Here is a 20,206-nt window from a genome sequence, read left to right on the forward strand (position 1 = left end):
CCCCAGAATCAGGATTTCAGGTAGAGAGCATGTCTTTGGACCCAGGCTGCAGGCTGTTTCAGAGGAAACCCAACCCCAAATGGGCCAGAGACAGCCCTTCCTCACTGTTTCTGCTTCGGGCTGGCTCCAGTAGGAAGCACGAGCTATCAGACAGAGAGGAGGATATTTTGTATAGCTTCCCTCTTGTAAAAACAAGACCTGATTTCCTTGTTTAAAAGCATAATACAAAACATTGACTACCTCAACGAATCACAGCCACCGTGAGTGGCTTTATTTATTAATACCTAATTCATCAACACAGCACATTCAAACACTTGGGTGGCTTTATTTAACCCATGATGTTTTCACCACCATACTCATTATACTGCCTTTCTGCACCTCTCCTAATATCTACCTCTTAAAGCTTTATTCTGTGGGGTGTTAAGCTGGCCTCATTATCAATAATGAGTATTTTCTGTTGAGTATCACAATTTATTTTGATCCTTTATTATAACCTTTTTTGAAAGTGGGAGATTTGTACATTGTGACACTACAAAGAAACGTTACTAGGGAACCAAGCCAATGTTTCTTTCATCTGAGAATTCTGAGAAGTCATATTCGAGGGCTGAGAGTTTTGTGGAACTTTGGAACACATGGCGGTACTCAAGATGCAGGGAAGAAAACAGAGCAAACTTGCTTCCCCGCCCCTCCCCCTCGCAAAAGGCCTTAAGACGAAGGCTGGTATTAACTGAGTATTTTGAGGGCTCTGAGACTGAATCATTGGGCTAGAAATCAGAGAAAACCCTAAGTATCTTTGGTTAAAAATTTACATTTGATTAACTTTGATTGCTTTAGAAAATATAATAATTTATTCATAGGAAATTGTGATTACCCCAAAGTGAGGCAGTATGGTATAACAGAGAAATGAAACAGAAGAACATGGTTGTCAGGTAGCTGGAGGCTTGCCCTTGGACTCTAGCTCCTCACGTGCACTTCATCTCCTTGGGTTTCTGCTTTTAACAGGAAAGAACTGGTATTTACACAGAATCTATTCACCTATACATGTACCTTTTGCACTAAGAACAAAATAGGTCCCTGGTTACCTGGATAATAGAACCAGCCTGTCCCTTCCTCTGTGAAGAAAAGAGAGTGAATAATCCATCTCTAAGGTCCCTTTGAGTTCTTATATGCTTATCATTTTCTGTGGCCTCTATTCTCACGGTAATTATAATCAAAAGAGCCAACTGTGATGAGGTAGAAGAACATAGATTTTAGCAACAGTAAGGTTTTATTCACAACCTAGCTCATACTTTTTTAGCCATGTTACCTCGGGTACATGATCTAAACTTTCTGGGGCTCATTTTCCTTCATCTGTAAAAGAAGCTGATAACTCCTATAGGATTGTTGTCAGGGTGAAATGAAGTAATGTATGAGCATTATCATTATCACAAAGCTCTGCCCAATAAGTGACATGTAGATCACTTCCCTGTATATGCACATTGCATTTGAGGTAACAAAATGCTAGCAGATCTAGTGATTGATTATTTTTGTCCCCCAGATACTGTTCACACCTCTGCAAGAGAGCTTATCATACTGACCTGATGTTATTTATCTGTCTGTGTGACAAACTACATGTGAGTTCTCCCCTGCAAGTCAACTCGGACAGTTTGATGAGAACCTAATGTGTCCTCAAGGACAGTATTATCTAATGACTGCTTGACATCCTGTAGGCATTTAATAAAGACTTTTTAAAATGAAAGAATATAGCAGTGGATGAACAAATAAATGGAATTATTCTTAGAAATTTTCTCTTTACACAGGACAGAATTATGTCTATCATATTTAGTTTTCAAAACATTTCTACCCCTGATCTATCGCAGATACCTGGTTAGGAATAACTGTGATCTGATTAATGCTTGTCTATCTTACTATGTGGACTTCCCGGCGGCACGAGTGGTAAAGAACCCACTTGCCAATGCAGGAATGTAAGAGATGCAGGTTCAGACTCTGGGTCAGGAAGATCCCTTGGAGGAGAGCATGATAACCCACTCCAGTATTCTTGGCTGGAGAATCTCATTGACAAAGAAGTCTGGCAGGCTGCCATCCAGAGGGTCGCGGAGAGTCTTACACAACTGAAGCGACTTTGCACACACATACATCTTACTGCGTATTTTCTTGATTGATTTATAGCCAAATGTATATTATTGCCTATTTTATTGACAGATATTAATTTAGTGATCATTGTAGCTGTAGATCTATGGGAGCATCATTGTTGCCATTTACTGGTTTGGCCAGAAATTTCCTTTGGGGTTTTTTCATGTTACAGAAAAACCCAAACAAATTTTCTCACCAACCCAGTATTTGGTCATGGGTGTAAGAATTGTTATGATCAAAACATTCCCTTCTGTTATTTCTTCAGCTGGAAAAAATGTACTTACCATTCTAAGTACAGTTGCATTGTCCCTGCTATGAGAAGCCGTCTTCAGTTCACTCAGGCAGAATTCATTGTTTATTTCCTTGGACTTTTAAAGGTCTTCATATACCATTAATACATATCACATTTATTATATATAGTGCATATAGAGTCTATATTAAGAATATATTAGATATGTTGCAAATGTCTTGAGAATTTATAAATTTGCATTATATCAGTTTAATATTATCTCACTTTCTGACTCAATACCTATGCACACAGGTCACATGCAAAGACATACATTGTGAGCCTTTTAATGACAGAGACAGAGCCCTAGTTTTAACTTGCTCTGCTGATGTGTGAGGAGCAAGTTTTCTCATTAGACTTCAGCCAGATAGTATTCTGTGTCTCAGGGCCCATCATAGTACCTATCACATATACAGGCAAGGCAGTAAAGGTTTGATGGTTTTACTTAAACCAAGCTCTCAGTACATAGCATTAAGAAGGGACTAATACTTTTACTTTTGTTTATTTCCCTTTTTTATGAATGTGACATCACATGCCCTGAGGGTCATGGCTGTTGTTTTTAAACCAAAATTGACCTTCCAGGCCATTGGTTTTCAGGAGAGTGACTTAAAACACTGGATTCTGGTTGTTTCTGTCAGACAGAAGCATCCAGGTGGTTCATGCTGTCTGTGCCTGTCTCTTGTGTGATGAGAAGTCTCGGAAGTTATTCTGGAGGCCTTCCTGGTCCTGACAGAGCTATCAGATAAACTTCAAAGAACTAAGGCTCAAAGAAGTTGTCAAGAAGCTACTTTCTTTTCTTACCCACAGACACGATTTTAACTGCCGGGTTCTGTATTTGGTACCTGGTTCAAACACTTTTGACAAGACCCTTTATATTTACACCCACAGGTCAAACTCTGTAGCATCAAGTGATGTTTACTGAGTTATTTGCATTTAAAGAGCCTGTGTTTTAGGAGAAAAGGGTTATTTTTTTTTTCCCCCGTCTACCACATGGACAAAAATTCTTGCCAACTACTAGAAGCCTGTCATGTTTGGAGAATAGCATCCACTTCCCCATCCTGGGAATTTTTAAGGCCCTCAGCTTTGCTTTCCAAGGAAAACTAGAAACAAAAATCAAAACAGAAAAGCTTTAAAAATTTCAAAGCTGACAGTCTTCTTGAAAATTTTTGGGAAGATGTCTCGCACCATTATCTTTGTGGAAGAAACAAGGCAAATAAGGAAATGGCAACCCACTCCAGTGTTCTTGCCTAGAGAATCCCAGGGATCCCAGCCTGGTGGGCTGCCGTCTATGGGGTTGCACAGAGTCGGACATGACTGAAGTGACGCAGCAGCAGCAGCAGCAGCAGCAAGGCAAATTGTCCTCTTATGCCTTTTTCAGTGAGTTGGTCTGAATGCCGGGTGTTTCCCATGCCAGTTGGAGTGGTAGAGATGTCTGCCCCTCACTGGGAACACGCTCCACCGAGAAACAGGCAATTAATAAATAAAGCACAGGAAACACTCACCTGTGACTATTCACCAACTCATGCAAAGATGTTACTAAATATAATTGTGGATATTCACTCTGATTTATGCTTGTGTAAGATGGGACAGTTTCTCAAACTTTTAGATGAAGGGAGGTGTAGTCTGTTACGGAGCCTCTGGGTGAACATGCTGCTGCTGCTGCTAAGTCGCTTCAGTCGTGTCCAACTCTGTGTGACCCCATAGACGGCAGCCCACCAGGCTCCCTCGTCCCTGGGATTCTCCAGGCAAGAACATTGGAGTGGGTTGCCATTTCCTTCTCCAGTGTGTGAAAGTGAAAAGTGAAAGGGAAGCCGCTCAGTCGTGTCCGACTGTTAGCGACCCCATGGACTGCAGCCCACCAGGCTCCTCCATCCGTGGGATTTTCCAGGCAAGGGTACTGGAGTGGGTTGCCATTGCCTTCTCCGTGGGTGAACATGACTAGTCTTCATGTAGACTATTATATACCAGGTGTTTTGCTAGCTATTTTGCATGTATCATTTTATTTACCCTTAGAAAAGCGGTTAAGAGGTAAGTCTTAAAAGCTCCATTTTGTTGCTAGTATTTTTAGTTTCAGAGAAGTTCAAAAGTTTTCCATAAACAGCTAACTGGTGCTGGAGGAGCCAGAATGTGAACTGAGTCTGCCTGCAAAACCAGTTCCCCCTTTCCTCTTCCTGACTGCTTCCTCTTTATCCAGTTTTATAGGTAGAAGTAAGAAGGGAAAGCTCATGGTTGAGAAGCTGGTGGGTAAATTTCCCATGTTAGGATATTAACTCTCCCACTGCAGCTCTCTAGGGATGCAGATAATCAAGGATGATTTTCCTATAGATGAAAACTCTGTGTTTCCTTAGCACTGTAGTTTCCAAATTCTAGAGAAGTTGGGCATCTTGTATCAGTGGCAAAAAGCAGGAGGGAAGCCTTTGACTTAGTTACTCAAATCTCCTGCTTTACCTATGCCTTTCTCAGGTACCCACATTAATCTCACTGTTCAGCAGCTAGAGTAATGATTCTTTGTCTACATTCTCCATTTTCTTTTCTTGATCTAGTTTAAAAAAATTACTTCACTCCAATCATCTTCTATATACTTTTAGCGATTTTTCACCCTACCTTTTGAAGGCATTCTTCTGAAAGAAAATGTCGTTAGACGGAGGTAAAGTTAATGTCTTACTTTTAGAGGACTAAAGGAACCTCTTTCACCCTGGGAAGTGCTCACATGGATGTGAAATTCTGTTTCTTCTGAATCAGGTTGAGTTGTCATTTAAGGTAAAGCAGTGAGACAGGCCTAGAGAAGCAAATAGGCCTTTTATCTAAAACCCTTTGGCTCCCAGATAAATTCAGGAATTGTCTTTTGAGATTTAACATAACTGCGTCTGTACTTGTAGCAGGCCAGTTGCTGAGGAAGCAAAGACTCCATCTTTAGAAACAGGCAGATAAGGTTAAAATTCCCAATCTATTGTTGACTAGCTGGGTATCCCTGGTCAAGAAATGGACACTTTGAGCTTATTTGCTTATTTATAAAATGAGAATGATTAGTAATGATTGTGTGAGTGCTTATAAGAATTAAAAGTGACATATATAAACTCCCTGGCGCAATGTCTGGGTGCTTGCTGCTGCTGCTGCTAAGTCACTTCAGTCGTGGCCAACTCTGTGCGACCTCCGAGATGGCAGCCCACCAGGCTCCCCGGTCCCTGGGATTCTCCAGGCAAAAATACTGGAGTTGGTTGCCATTTCCTTCTCCACTGCATGAAAGTGAAAAGTGAGAGTGAAGTTGATCGGGTGCTTAGTAGGGCTTTAATACCTGGTCACTCTAATGGTTATTTTTCTTGGCATATTTAAGGAATAACTGCCTTAGCCTTTCTTATTTCACTCAGTATGGCAAACTACATTATGCAGAATCTAAAAAGAAATGATACAAATAAACTTATTTATAAAACAGAAACAGACTCCTTGACTTAGAGCATGAACTTATGATTTATCAGGGGGTAAGGGTGGAGGTAAGAGATAGTTAGGGAGTTTGGGATGGACACATACTCACTGCTATATTTCAAATGGATAACCAGTAAAGACTTTCATACAAGCATAAGGAACTCTGCTCAATGTTATGTGGCAGCCTGGATAGGAGGAGAGTTTGGAGAAGCATGGATTCATGTATATGTATGGCTGAATCCCCTCACTATACTCCAATACAAAATAAAACATTAAAAAAAAGGAAAGAAACAGCCTTCTATGCCCATTGGCTTTCAAGACATTTTTGCTGTAAGACATTTTGCTGTTGTACCAAGTAGTGAAAGACAAGTTGAGAACCTGTACATGTGTTTATCCACAGAGAATTTGTACCGTGAAAACAAACAAACAAAAAAAAAAAACAAAAAATCTCAGTGACCAGTATTTTAAGTTAATGTTCAAGGTATCTGTGAGACTGCTGCTTTACAAGAGCTAAAATTCTTCTAGACTCAGAGAAACATTCTTTCAGATTTGAAGGAATAACAACTAAAGAAAACATTTTACAGTGTACAGTGTGATTTTGCTAATCTGCATTATGGTATTTTTTCTGTTAGAAAAATCTATTTGGTCCCTTAGTAATGCAGGTGATCAAATCAAGGTAACTTACCTGGGTAGTATAGAGCCAGATCATCAGACTCTACAGCCTCGGATTCAGCTGCCTATGTAATGATTACAACTACTCTGCAAGTTTCTGAGAGAAGTTACAGAAGCTGTATTATTATTTTTTTTAGACTGCAGAGGTTTCCTTTAGAAAGTTAAAGCTTCAGTGACTTTACTAAAAGAACCCATATCCTGAGCAGGCCTGGCCAGAAAAACTGCTTCTACAATCCAACCACGCCCATCCTGACCCTCAGTTCAGTTCACTTGCTCAGTTGTGTCCAACTCTTTGCAACCCCATGGACTGCAAAACACCAGGCTTCCCTGTCCATCACCAACTCCTGGAGCTTGCTCAAACTCATGTCCATCGAGTCAGTGATGCCATCCAACCATCTCATCCTCTGTTGTCCCCTTCTCCTGCCTTCAATCTTTTTCGGCATCAGGATCTTTTCCAATGAGTCAGTTCTTCGTATTAGGTGGCCAAAGTATTGGAGTTTCAGCTTCAGCATCAGTCCTTTCAGTGAATATTCAGGACTGATTTCCCTTAAGATTGACTGATTGGATCTCCTCGGGACTCTCAAGAGTCTTCTCCAACACCACAGTTCAAAAGCATCAATTCTTCAGCACTCAGCTTTCTTTATAGTCCAACTCTTACATCCATACATGACCACTGGAAAAACCATAGCCTTGACTACATGGACCCTTGTCGGCAAAGTAATGTCTCTGCTTTTGAATATGCTATCTAGGTTGGTCATAGCTTTTCTTCCAAGGAGCAAGCATCTTTCAATTTCATAGCTGCAGTCTCCATCAGTGGTGATTTGGAGCCCCCTAAAATGAAGTCTCTCACTGTTTCCATTATTTCCCCATCTATTTGCAAGGAAGTGATGGGACCAGATGCCATGATCTTAGTTTTCTGAATGTTGAGCTTTAAGCCAACTTTTTCACTCTGCTTTTTTACTTTCATCAAGAGGCTCTTTAGTTCTTCACTTTCTGCCATATGGTGGTGTCATCTGCCTGTCTGAGATTATTGGTATTTCTCCTGGCAATCTTGATTCCAGCTTGTGCTTCATCCAGCCCAGCATTTCTCATGATGTATTCTTCATATAAGTTAAATAAGCAGGGTGACACTATACAGCCTTGTCATACTCCTTTCCCGATTTGGAACCAATCTGTTGTTCCATGTCCAGTTCTAACTGTTGCTTCTTGACCTGAATGCAGATTTCTCAGGAGTCAGGTCAGGTGGTCTGATATTCCCATCTCTTGAAGAATTTTCACAGTTTGTCATGATCCACACAGTCAAAGGCTTTGGCATAGTAAAGCAGAACTAAATGTTTTTCTGGAACTCTCTTGCTTTTCTGATGATCCAACGGATGTTGACAATTTGATCTCTGTTTCCTCTGCCTTTTCTAAATCCAGCTTGAACATCTGGAAGTTCACAGTTCACGTACTGTTGAAGCCTGGGTTGGAGAATTTTGAGAATTACTTTGCTAACATGTGAGATGAGTGCAATTGTGCGGTAGTTCCTGAACCTCAAGTAACAAGCAAAACTTCAGAAGTGCCAACTGTATACCCAGAGATGTCCAGAGAATCTGCCTTCAAATGTGTTTAACAGATGTTTATGTGGTGATGGAAAAAGGGTCAATTTCACTGTAGCCAGAACTTGGATAGAGTGGAATTAAGTTTAGAAAGCATGATATTTTACTATCTTAACTGCTGCCTTAGACAGTCTTCCTGGAGAGAAAAAAATAACTAAAACATATTTTAAACCTTCTTCTTCATGAGAGTCATTTCTTTGGATTCTATTTTAAACAGCTAAATCAATCTGCAAGTCCTCTTTGGTTTTTTATAGACAATGAAAACACCTTGTCTTTCCTTTTCCTTGTATCATTTCTCAAGGCTATTATAAAGTTGCACACTTTGCCAGTAGTTCAATGTGCATTGCATTTACAAAGGAAAAGCACGAAGTCTGTCCCTCTCCCTCATTCCAACCAGGGAACTAAGACTTCCTGTAAAGTGGGGATTAGACTGGAGGGCGTGGGGGTGAGTGAGGGCCATGCATGGTTTTCAGGTGGCGCAGCAGGCATAGGTGTGGCCTGTCTCCTGCTTCATTGTTGGGGGACCTTGTTACTGTTTGTTCCCATCTCTTATTTCTACACCCTTAATGGCAAGTCACTGGAAGGCAGGCATCCTCCATTGTTCCCCCATCACTTAACACACTGGTACATGGTAGGTAGTCATTATGAAATTTTTAAAAATCTTCAAATGATTGCAGAAGTTGACTTAAAGTGCATAACTTTCTGTTACCTTATGAAAGATCTCATTATATTGAAACATTTATCTTAACTTGATTTATACCCCACATAAATTTATTCCTATGCAATTTAGGTAATAAAAAGATTTATATATACCGAGTCACAGGAGTTGCGTTTGATTTACTATAAGAATTGTTTTTCAAGACTGCCACATTATTTATTGGATATAACTACTGTTAATTTGAAATTCTGGAGAAGGAAATAGCAACCCACTCCAGTACTCTTGCCTGGGAAATTCCATGGACAGAATAGCCTAGTGGGCTACAGTCCATGTAGTAGCAAAGAGTTGGACTCGGCTTAGAGACTAAACAGGAACATCAGTCTGAAATTCATTGAACAAAGTTTGGTAGTATTTTAGGAGTGAAGTTTTATAGTTCAAGGTCTTAAGTTCCTACTGTGCTAAGTCGGTTCAGTTGTGTCCGTTTCTGTGCAACCCTGTGGACTGTAGCCCTCCAGGCTCCTCTGTCCATGGGGTTCTCCAGGCAAGGATACTGGAGTGGGTTGCCATTGCCCTCCTCCAGGAGATCTTCTCAACTTAGGGATAGAACCTTTATCTCTTACGTCTTCTGCAATGACAGGCGGATTCTTACAGCAACCCCAAAAGAAATCAATCCTTCTTAACACCACTTCCTGACATTTTTATTCTTTGTAAGAAATGAAATTTCTGTTTCTCCTAATCAGAATTGGTATTTATTTAACCACCTTATATAGAATTTGGTCTTTACAAGTAGTTTTAAGAATTTTATGGATGTTGAAGTAATTTAATCCTCGTGATAACCCATTAAGTTTGGTGCTGTCATTATGCAGAGCAAGATCAAGCCCTTGCCCAAGGTCATCCACGTAGAAAAATGTAGAATGGAGCCAGAGTTTCCAACCAGGCAGTCTGACTCTTGAACCTTTTAAAATATGCTGCCTCACTGAAAAAGCACCCAGGAGGGATAAGTCAAGGCCAGGCTGGTGTGCAGAGTACTCAAGCCTGCTGACTCCCTGCTGGCAGTGTGCAGCTTGCTTCATCATTAGGCTTAGAGCAAGTGTGAGAATGGATTCAGAAAATCACAGTGAAGAGCAGCTGAGAAAAGCATCTCAGAGGAATCAATAGTAGCTAATAAAAGCTAACAGTCATTGAGTGTTCACTATGGGTTAGGGGCTATTCTAAATACTTTGTGTGAATTAACTTACTTCATCTTCAATATGGGTGTTCCAAGTGGCACTAGTGGGTAAAGAACCCGCCTGCCAATGCAGGAGGCATAAGAGACTGGACTTAGATCCCTGGGTCGGGAAGATCCCCTGGAGGAGGGCATGGCAACCCACTCCAGTATTTTTGCCTGCTGCTGTTAAGTCACTTTAGTCGTGTCTGACTCTGTGCGACCCCATAGACGACAGCCCACCAGGCTCCCCCGTCCCTGGGATTCTCCAGGCAAGAACACTGGAGTAGGTTGCCATTTCCTTCTCCAATGCATGAAAGTGAAAAGTGATAGTGAAGTCACTCAGTTGTGTCCGACTCTTCACGACCCCATGGACTGCAGCCTACCAGATTCCTCCACCCATGGGATTTTCCAGGCAAGAGTACTGGAGTGGGGTGCCAGTGCCTTCTCCGATTCTTGCCGAGAGAATCCCATCTTCTTGCCAGGAGAATTTCACAGACAGAGGAGACTGGTGGGCTACAGTCCACAGGGTTGCAAAGAGTTGGACGCAACTGAAGTGACTTAGCAGTCACGCATGTATCTTCAGTATAGCCCTTTAAAAATGTATCATATCTTTATTTTACATATGATGAAGCCAAGGCGTACAGAAGTTGACCAATTTGCTGAAGAAGGGGCAGCTGAGGGGCAGACTCTGGTGTGCAAATTCAGAGAGCCTGGCGTCAAGGTCTGTGCTCTTAACCACTACACCGTTATGATCTCTAAGGAAAGAGACCAGGGGCTGTGTCTCTTAAGCCCTCATACAGCTCTGCCAGTTCAGCCTGTTTGTTATCTTGGTTTCCCTGTTTACCCAGAGAGAAGAGTGATCACGAGTAAAACTCTTAGAATTTTTTTTTGAAATTTATAAACTTTTTCAAAATTTTTATTGAAGTATAATTGATTAACAATGTGTTAGTTTCAGGTTGACAGCAAAGTGCTTCATATACGTGTGTATGTGTGTGTGTGTGTGTGTGTGTGTGTGCGTGCGTGCATGCTCGGTCATTCAGTCATGCATGACTCTTTGCAGTCCCACGGACTGTAGCCCACCAGGCTCCTCTGTCTGTGAAATTCTCCTGGCAAGAACACTGGAGTGGGTTGCCAGATCCTTCTCCAGGGGATCTTCCCAACCCAGGAATTAAACCCATGTCTTGTGTGTCTCCTGCATTGGAAGGCAGATTCTTTACCAGTGCGCCACTCACACACATATTTATCTGTGTGTGTGTGTGTGTGTGTTTATGTTGTTGTTTAGTCACTAAATCATGTCTGACTGTCTTGCGACCATATGGACTGTAACTCACCAGGCTCCTCTGTCCATGGAATTCTCCAGGCAAGAATACTGGAATGGGTTGCCTTGCTCTTTTCCAGGGGATCTTCCTGGCCCAGGGATTGAACCTACGACTTTCACATTGCAGGCAGATTCTTTACTCTCTGAACCACTAGAGAAGCCCATAAATAAATATACACACACATACACACACACACACACATACGTACTTATCCACATACACACGAACTTTCTTTTTCAGATTTTTTTCCCTTACAGGTTGTTACAAGATATTGAGTATAGTTCCATGTGCTATACAGTGAAGCTCATAGAATTAAAAGAGCTCATAGGCTCATCTTCAGGAAAGTGATAGAAGTGTTGAGAGATGTCAAACTGGGGGGGGGAGTGGGAAACCCAGGGAGGAGGTGTAGTGAGCTCCCTGGGACAGAGACTTAACTTATTCCGGGAAGTGGTAAATGTACCCAGGTGACAGAGCTCGTAAAGCTCTGGTTCTGGGGAAGGACACTGGCACTGAGCAACCAAAGGCCTCCCTTTAGCCCTGAGGAGCTGACAGACATTAGCCTATAAATCCAAGAACACTGGGTTTGAGTGTCAGGAGTGAGCCCAGGGACTTCATTGGTACCCTGGAAATAATTGGTCAAATGCTTCCACTTATACCTTAAAACCTTGGGGCCAAGCAAACCTTTATTGTAAACATTAAAAATGTCAATGTTGTAAGTTAATAACAGCTGTTATTCATTTACAGTTTATTTAAAGAAGGCTTCATGATTTCTAATAATTCCTTGGTTTTACAAAATAAAGATAATCAAAAAGTTACTTTTTAGCCAAAAACAGATATCTGAAATATGCCACAATCATATTGTCACTTTCAAAATGTGAAAAAAATATGTTCAGTCCAAAAAATATCAATGAAGCAAAAAATTATGGCTAGTTGAACAATTTCCAAAAGAATGATATTATTTCTTTGATTTATACTAGTATCAGAATAAAGTGTCCAAGTGAACCACTTTTTCCAAATACTGGGGTCTTGGATGCAGTCATTAAAAAATTTGGCTTATTAAAGGAGGAAACTCAAAGAAATAGGAAAGAGCTCATAACATTTTTGATAGAATAACTAAATTAAAAACTTAGCGGTGAGACTGAAAACTGGCTATATTCATGCAGATGGGATGTGCGATCACACTGGGTGGTTTCAGATTTTATCAGCGGTCCTCAGGTTGGATATCCTTGACTGGCAATGGAGGTCCTTGGGTTATCTTTACTATTTCAATAGAAATATGCTGGTGGTAACATCCAACCAAGCTAATGAAGGCATCGTATTTCATCTCAGAATTCCATTAGTCGAGTGCTGATGGCACGCTGATCCAAAACTCTCAGTTGCTACACGCACACATACACACACATGTATACACACATAAACATGTGGAAGCAAAATATGAAAACAAATTATTTCTCAAGATCTGTGTTGATAAATTATGAAGGCTCTAAAATTTTTCATTTCCTCTGTTTCCTACTAGTTCATACAGTAGGTCTATGATTTAATTTAAGCTCAGTTTTATAAAGGATGAAGTATGGACTTCAGAGCCAGATGGAGGGGTTTATGTGCCACTGTCTTGTTGCTTTTGACCTTAGGTGATGGCTCGTCTTCTTTGCGTCTGAACTTCTTCTTTTGCAAAAATGAGAGTGATGCTTATTTTGTCATGTTGCCCAGGGATAGTGCCTGGCACATACACTTGATATACTGATTTCATTTCTTCTTCCCATCCTTTCAGTGGTGCTATTAACCACTGAATTTTAGTGGAAGTAAAATTATCTGTGTATATTTCCTTTTCACTTTTCAGTTGGGGCCAAGGACACACTTGGACCATGTAGGAGGTTGAATAAAGGTCGCAACTGATGTTCTTTATGATGTCCTGTTCATTTTTATTACTCTTGTTGAAATTGCTTATTTGTAATCTGGCAAGATTTCAAGACAATGGATTGAAAAAGCACATCTAATATTGAATCAAAATGAAAGTGAAGGTTAAAGCTGTTCAAGATGAAATCAGCCAACCAGGCAAAGAGCTTACCATTCTAGTTCTCTAAGGCAAACGTAAGATTCAGAAACTCTAAGGCAAACACAGTGCTGTTAAGAAAGGCACTGATGTCGTTAGTGCTAAAGGGGGCTGAAAGGACTTCATGTTGGCATGTCTTAAATTCTTAATGTTTTCTATACCTCACAAAAACATGGAGTTTTTCTAGGAAGTCTGATAAGAATGAAAACCGTACCTCTTCCTTGGGCCATGTTTTGAAGAGCCTGCATTGTACACCAGAAGGTTCACACTAGAGTCATCTTGGTCCGTGGACCCAGATCTAAACCAGAGTAGAATCACAGGCCACAGAGAGAGGTGAGGTGTCTGGAGAGTACTGTGTGGCACTTTTGCCTTCGGCATTTCTTTGCCCTGAGTCCAAATTTCTTTCAATAAGAACAGATGAAATCATCTTTCTCTGCCTATTGTCTCCCTTAGATCTCAGGCAGCTGGCCTTCCCTCTGCCCTGCAGTGCTGGGGTTTACTTTGTGGTGCTCTTTAATCATCTGCCCTTCCAGTGCTCCGTGTGAATCCGCTCAGTTCCTTCTGGCTGTTTGTCAAGCAAGCCTCTTCTCTGTGTTGGACCCTAACACAGGAAATTCATCTTAATCAATGTCATAGTCACTGCTGTTAAATTCCTCGCTGTCTAGCATCAGAGCCAGGTAATTAAACAGTATTCAGTTCCATACGATGAATGAAGATGTTATGATAGAGCTACAAACCACATCTAGGTTCATAGGAAATAATTATCCTGCAGCCTATGGCAAAAAGCTGACTCATTTGAAAAGACCCTGATTCAGAGGATGAGATGGTTGGATGGCATTACTGGCTCAATGGATATGAGTTTGAGCAAAGAGGAAATAGTGAAAGACAGGGAAGCCTGGCATGCTGCAGTTCATGGGGTCGCAAAGAGTCAGCCATGACTTAGCGATTGAACAACAATAAATGGGATTGAGGAAAGAACAGGTGCTGCTAAAACTCTTAATGCTGGAAGGACACAGCCTTAGTTTATAGTTCACACTGTAAAACCCAGAAAGCTCAGAGGAGACTCATCCATTCATTTGACACATAGTTTTAATACTTCCTGTGTGTCAGGCGCTCTCCCAGGAAACAGTGTCAAAAGAGAAGATACTTTTTTAATCTAAAATGACCTCAGAGGTCATCTGAGAGGAAGAAAGAACCAGGGCAAGGGAATGATGGCCCCAGGGCCACAGAGCTGACTAAAAGCATAGCAAACCCAGGGTTCCACATTCAGATCGTCTGACACACTCTTCACAGGTGTTTGAATGTGTAAGCTTCAGATGCCTTAAATACCAATAGGGTAGCTGGGTGGAACATTGTTTGTTTTATCACCTATCTACCTATCTGTTTCTTTAAGAGAATAAGGGTAAACATGTCAGTGACACAGGCTTACCCACCATACTCTTTCACTTTCTGAGGGGAGGCAGCACACTGCCCTGTGAGACTTGCTTTTTATTATTATTTAATTTTTCACGCTTAGAGTTCATTTGTCTCCCACTTAATCCAAGCTCACTAGGACCACAACACTTGAGAAAAGGCCAGGGTGTTTGATTTACTCAGCCCCTACATCCTAAAGGTGGCACTAAAGTTGTCTGTTTCTAGTGTATCAACCAGGTCCATAACCAAACATCCCCACCCACTCATCCATCCAACCATCCATCCATCCAGCATTCAACAGCAACAATGAAAATGCAATGAACATCTATCTACTAGGTAACAGTCCCAGGTGGCATTAGTGGTAAAGAACCAGCCTTCCAATGCAGGAGACATAGGGGACTGGAGTTCGATCCCTGAGTCGGGAAGATCCCCTAGAGGAGGGCATGGCAACTTACCGCAGTATTCTTGCCTGGTGAATCCCATGGACAGAGGAGCTTGGCGGGCTACAGTTATTAGGCTCACAAAGAGTAAGGCATGACTGAGTGACATCAGTTCAGTTCAGTCACTCAGTCATGTCCGACTCTTTGCAACCCCATGGACTGCAGAACACTAGGCTTCCCTGTCTATCACCAATTCCTAGAGCTTGCTCAAACTCATGTCCATCGAGTCAGTGATGCCATCCAACCATCTCATCCTCTGTCGTCCCCTTCTCCTGCCTTCAATCTTTCCCAGCATCAGGGTCTTTTCCAATGAGTCACTTTGCATCAGATGCCAAAGTATTGGAGTTTCCGCTTCAGCTTCAGTCCTTCCAGTGAATATTCAGGACTGATTTAGGATTGACTGGTTTGATCGCCTTGCAGTTCAAGGGACTCTCAAGAGTCTTCTCCAACACCACAGTTCAAAAGCATTAATTCTTCAGCAGTCAGCTTTCTTTATAGTCCAACTCTCACATCTGTACATGACTACTGGAAAAACCATAGCTTTGACTAGATGGACCTTTGTTGGTAAAGTAATGTTTCTGCTTTTTAATATGCTGTCTAGGTTGGTCATAGCTTTTCTTCCAAGGAGGAAGCATCTTTTAATTTCAGGCTGTAGTCACCATCTATGGTGATTTTGGAACCCCCCAAAATAAAGTCTGTCACTGTTTCCATTGTTTCCCCATCTATTTGCATGAAATGATGTGACTAGATGCCATCTTAGTTTTCTGAATGTTAAGCTTTAATTTAACATTTCTACTCTCCTCTTTCACTTTCATCAAGAGGCTCTTTAGTTCTTTTTCACTTTCTGCCATAAGGGTGGTGTCATCTGCATAGCTGAGGTTATTGATATTTCTCTTGGCAATCTTGATTCCAGCTTGTGCTTCATCCAGCCCAGCATTTCACATGGTGTATTCAGGGTGACAATATACAGCCTGGACATATTCCTTTCTCAATTTGGAACCAGTCTGTTGTTCCATGTCCAGTTCTAACTGTTGCTTCCTGACCTGCATACAGATTTCTCAGGAGGCAGGTCAGGTGGTCTGGTATTCCCATCTCTTGAAGAATTTTCACAGTTTGTTGTGATCCACAGAGGCAAAGGCTTTGGGATAATTAATAAAGCAGAAGTAGATGTTTCTCTGGAATTCTCTTGCTTTCTTGATGATCCAACAGATGTTGGCAATTTGATCTCTGGTTCCTCTGCCTTTTCTAAATCCAGCATGAACATCTGGAAGTTCATGGTTCACATACTGTTGAAGCCTGGCTTGGAGAATTTTATGCATTACTTTGCTAGCGTGTCCTGCTGCTGCTGCTGCTACTAAGTTGCTTCAGTCGTGTCCAACTCTGTGCGACCCCATAGAAGGCAGCCCACCAGGCTCCGCTATCCCTGGAATTCTCCAGGCAAGAACACTGGAGTGGGTTGCCATTTCCTTCTCCAATGCATGAAAGTGAAAAGTCAAAGTGAAGTCGCTCAGTCATGTCCAACTCTTCGCGACCCCATGGACTGCAGCCCACCAGGCTCCTCCATCCATGGGATTTTCCAGGCAAGAGTACTGGAGTGGGTTGCCATTGCCTTCTCTGTGCTAGCATGTGAGATGAGTAGAATGGTCTGGTAGTTTGAGCATTCTTTGGCATTGCCTTTCTTTGGGATTGGAATGCAAACTGACCTCTTCCAGTCCTGTGGCCACTGCTGAGTTTTCCAAATTTGCTGGCATATTGAGTGCAGCACTTTCACAACAACCTCTTTTAGGATTTGAAATAGTTCTACTGGAATCCTATCACCTCCACTAGCTTCGTTCATGGTGGTGGTTCCTAAGGCCCACTGACTTCTCATTCCAGGATGTCTGGCTCTAGGTGAGTGATCACACCATCATGGTTATCTGGGTCATGAAGATCTTTTTTGCACAGTTCTGCTGTGTATCCTTGCCACCTCTTCTTAATATCTTCTGCTTCTGTCAGGTCCACACCATTTCTGTCCTTTATTGAACCCATCTTTGCATGAAATGTTCCCTTGAAAAGTATGACAAGGGACAGAGAAAGCTTCTGACATAGATACCAGAGGGGGACGAAGAGTGCCCTGAGTGACTTAGGACAGTACAGACATACAGTGGCGGGTAAGATACAGAACCTACCATTAAGGAACTGGTGTCTTAGTAAATAATTACAATACAGGGTGAAAAAAATGCTATGATAACTTTTGTACAGTGTTGTGGGAGAGCAGAGGACAGGCCCCCTATTGGTGTCTGGAGAGAGAAGAAGAAAAGATGGGACACGGAGTGTTTTCTGCAGTAATGAATGAGTTGTATCTTCATCAGTGAGTAGGAGATACTTAAGTTTTAAAAAGTGTGTGACAGTGGGTAGGGGTGGGTTCGGAAAAGGAAGAATATCCCAGATAGAGGGAACGAGATGGAAAAAGGCCCAGCAGAGTCACGGTAATGGCCAATAGTTACTGTGGTTAAAATGAGCAATCCAGGGAAAGAGGAGGAGCTGCAGATACTGTTGAGAAAGGTAGGCTGGGGCCAAGTCAAGAAAAGCTCTGTGCAATATGCGGAGAACTCTGAATTTTATTCTAAACACAGAGATGAGCTGCTGAAGAATTTTAAAGAGGGGAGTAATTCAGTCAATTATATATTTTAGAAGAAATTATTCAAGCTGCAGTATGAAGAACTGATTAGAAGGAGTCCAGAATGATTATTGTTAAATAGTCCCAGACTTCCTCTAAATGGATACACTGTTAATGTACATGGATCATAAACATTATTTGAATTCTGTGTAGCTGGTCTTTCTTTCGACCTCAAGAGCAGAGTCCTATTTAAGGCTCTGGAGCTTGCTCCAGGGTGAAAAGCTGTGGAATTGCTTAAAAAGTATTCCATAATTACTGTTTTTGAAAAACGTATACATTTATCCTGTTGTTTTATTTGTGAATCAGGATAGATTTTATTATGCGGACAGGAATCACCTGCAGTAAAATGGAAAGAGGTGAAAATCTGGGAATGTTGCTTTTTCTGAACTAGAAGGAACTTTAAAATATGACCAGATTTGTAGAAACGTCCAAGAAAAAAAAAAAAGTTAAAGGAAAAGCCCAAGCCACAAAGTCTAAGGCTTGAGTTATTAAATAATTTCAACATTTACCTTCAAGAATAGCTTAACTGGGTTAGAATAATGATCTGAAAATGTGCTTGGATGATCTGCCCTCACATAACTCACTTAGTAGAAGTTGAAGCACTTCATTAACATTTTTAAAATGTGTTTTATTCACGTATAGTTGATTTGCAATGTTGTGTTAATTTCTGCTGATATTTTCATATTCTTTTCCATTATGGTTTGTCATAGGTTGTTGAATATGGTTCCCTGTGCTATAGAATAGGACCTATTGTTTATACATCTGATATATATTGCTTCCCTGGTGCCTCAGATGGTGACAAATCTGCCTGCAATGTGGGAGATCCAGGTTCGATCCCTGGGTCAGGAAGATCCCCTGGAGAAGGGCATGGCAGCCCATTCCAGTATTCTTGCCTAGAGAATTCCATGGACAGAGGAGCCTGGTGGGCTACAGTCCTTGGAATCACAAAGAGTCAGATACAACTGAGCGCCAACACTTTTACTGTCTTAGGATGTTGAATATAGTTCCCTGTGCTACAGAATAGAACTTTATTTATCCATCATTTCTATAATAGTTTAAATCTGCTAGTCCCAAATGTGTAGTCCATGCTTCCTCCCCAGGCCCTCCTCCTTGGCAAGCAGAAATCTGCTCTCTATGTCTGTGAGTCTGTCTCACAGATAAAGTCATGTATCATATTTTAGATTCCACATATGTGATGGCACAGTATTTATCTTTCTCGCTTTAGCTTACTTCCCTTAGTGTGCTAATCTATGGGTCCATCCATGCTGTTGCAGCATGCAATGTAAGTGCATCATGTTATTTCATTTTTTATATGGCTGAGTAGCCTCCCATTGTATATATATACTACATCTTCTTTACTGATTCAAGTGTTGATGGACCTTTAGGTTATTTCCATGTCTTGGCTATTGTGAATATTGCTGCTATTAACTTAGAGGTGGGTGTTATCTTTCTGAATTATAGTTTTGTGGGAATATATGCCCAAGAGTGGAATTCCTGGATCATATGGCAATTCTCAATTATTGAGGAACATCCATACTGTTTTCCATAGTGACTGCACCAGTTTACTTTTCCACCGGAAGTTGGAGCACTTCAGACTTAAATCTGATTGCAGGCCTTATTATTGTAAATGTTGCTTTTAGCAGTACTTGCAAACCGTATCTAGGTTATCTCTTACTTTTCAAAAAAGTGAAGTTTTAGACTGAAAGGGAACACTTTTTTTCCTAGGTCAGAGAAAATTCAATTGAGGTTCTAATTTCCAATATATTTTCCCCTTCACACATGATAAAATAACCTGTAATTTTAAATATATTATTTTGGAGGGTCAGAGCTACCTCTGTGGAATGATCAGTGAGGATTTGTCTGATTCTTTCTTGGAAAAGAAGCAACATTGACAGGATTTCCTGAGTCTCAGCTGTTCTTGATGACAAGTGTTAAGCTTTTGAACTCTGAGTTCCTATATTTGAAGTCTGGTATAAATATTTCAACACAAAAAACTTCTGTTTGGCAAGTTGGCATTCAAGTCTGATAGTGGGCAAGCCTTTAGGCAAAATTGTTAAGTACGAATCATATATTCCTGTCATTGGTTCTGGCTGGGACTGGGGAATGGCAACAAGGAAACATACGGGAAATAATATTTATTGACTGCCTAGTATGCTTTATTTTGGGGGGCTCCAGAATCACTGCAGATGGTGACTGCAGCCGTGAAATTAAAAGACACTTGCTCCTTGGAAGAAAAGTTATGACCAACCTTAAGACAGCATCTTAAAAAGCAGAGACATTACTTTGCCAACAAAGGTCCATCTAGTCAAACCTGTGGTTTTTCCAGTAGTCATATATAGATGTGA

General features: G+C 41.2%; 1 protein-coding gene across 1 annotated transcript in view; it reads left to right on the forward strand.

Annotated features, from left to right (window-relative positions):
- The window catches only part of DLG2 (discs large MAGUK scaffold protein 2), a 1,427,480-nt gene that overhangs the window by 88,963 nt on the left and 1,318,311 nt on the right, over positions 1 to 20,206 (forward strand). The gene's annotated exons all lie outside the window — the stretch shown is intronic.

This window comes from Budorcas taxicolor, chromosome 25, assembly GCF_023091745.1.
Source record: "Budorcas taxicolor isolate Tak-1 chromosome 25, Takin1.1, whole genome shotgun sequence".
Taxonomy (NCBI): Eukaryota; Metazoa; Chordata; class Mammalia; order Artiodactyla; family Bovidae; genus Budorcas; species Budorcas taxicolor.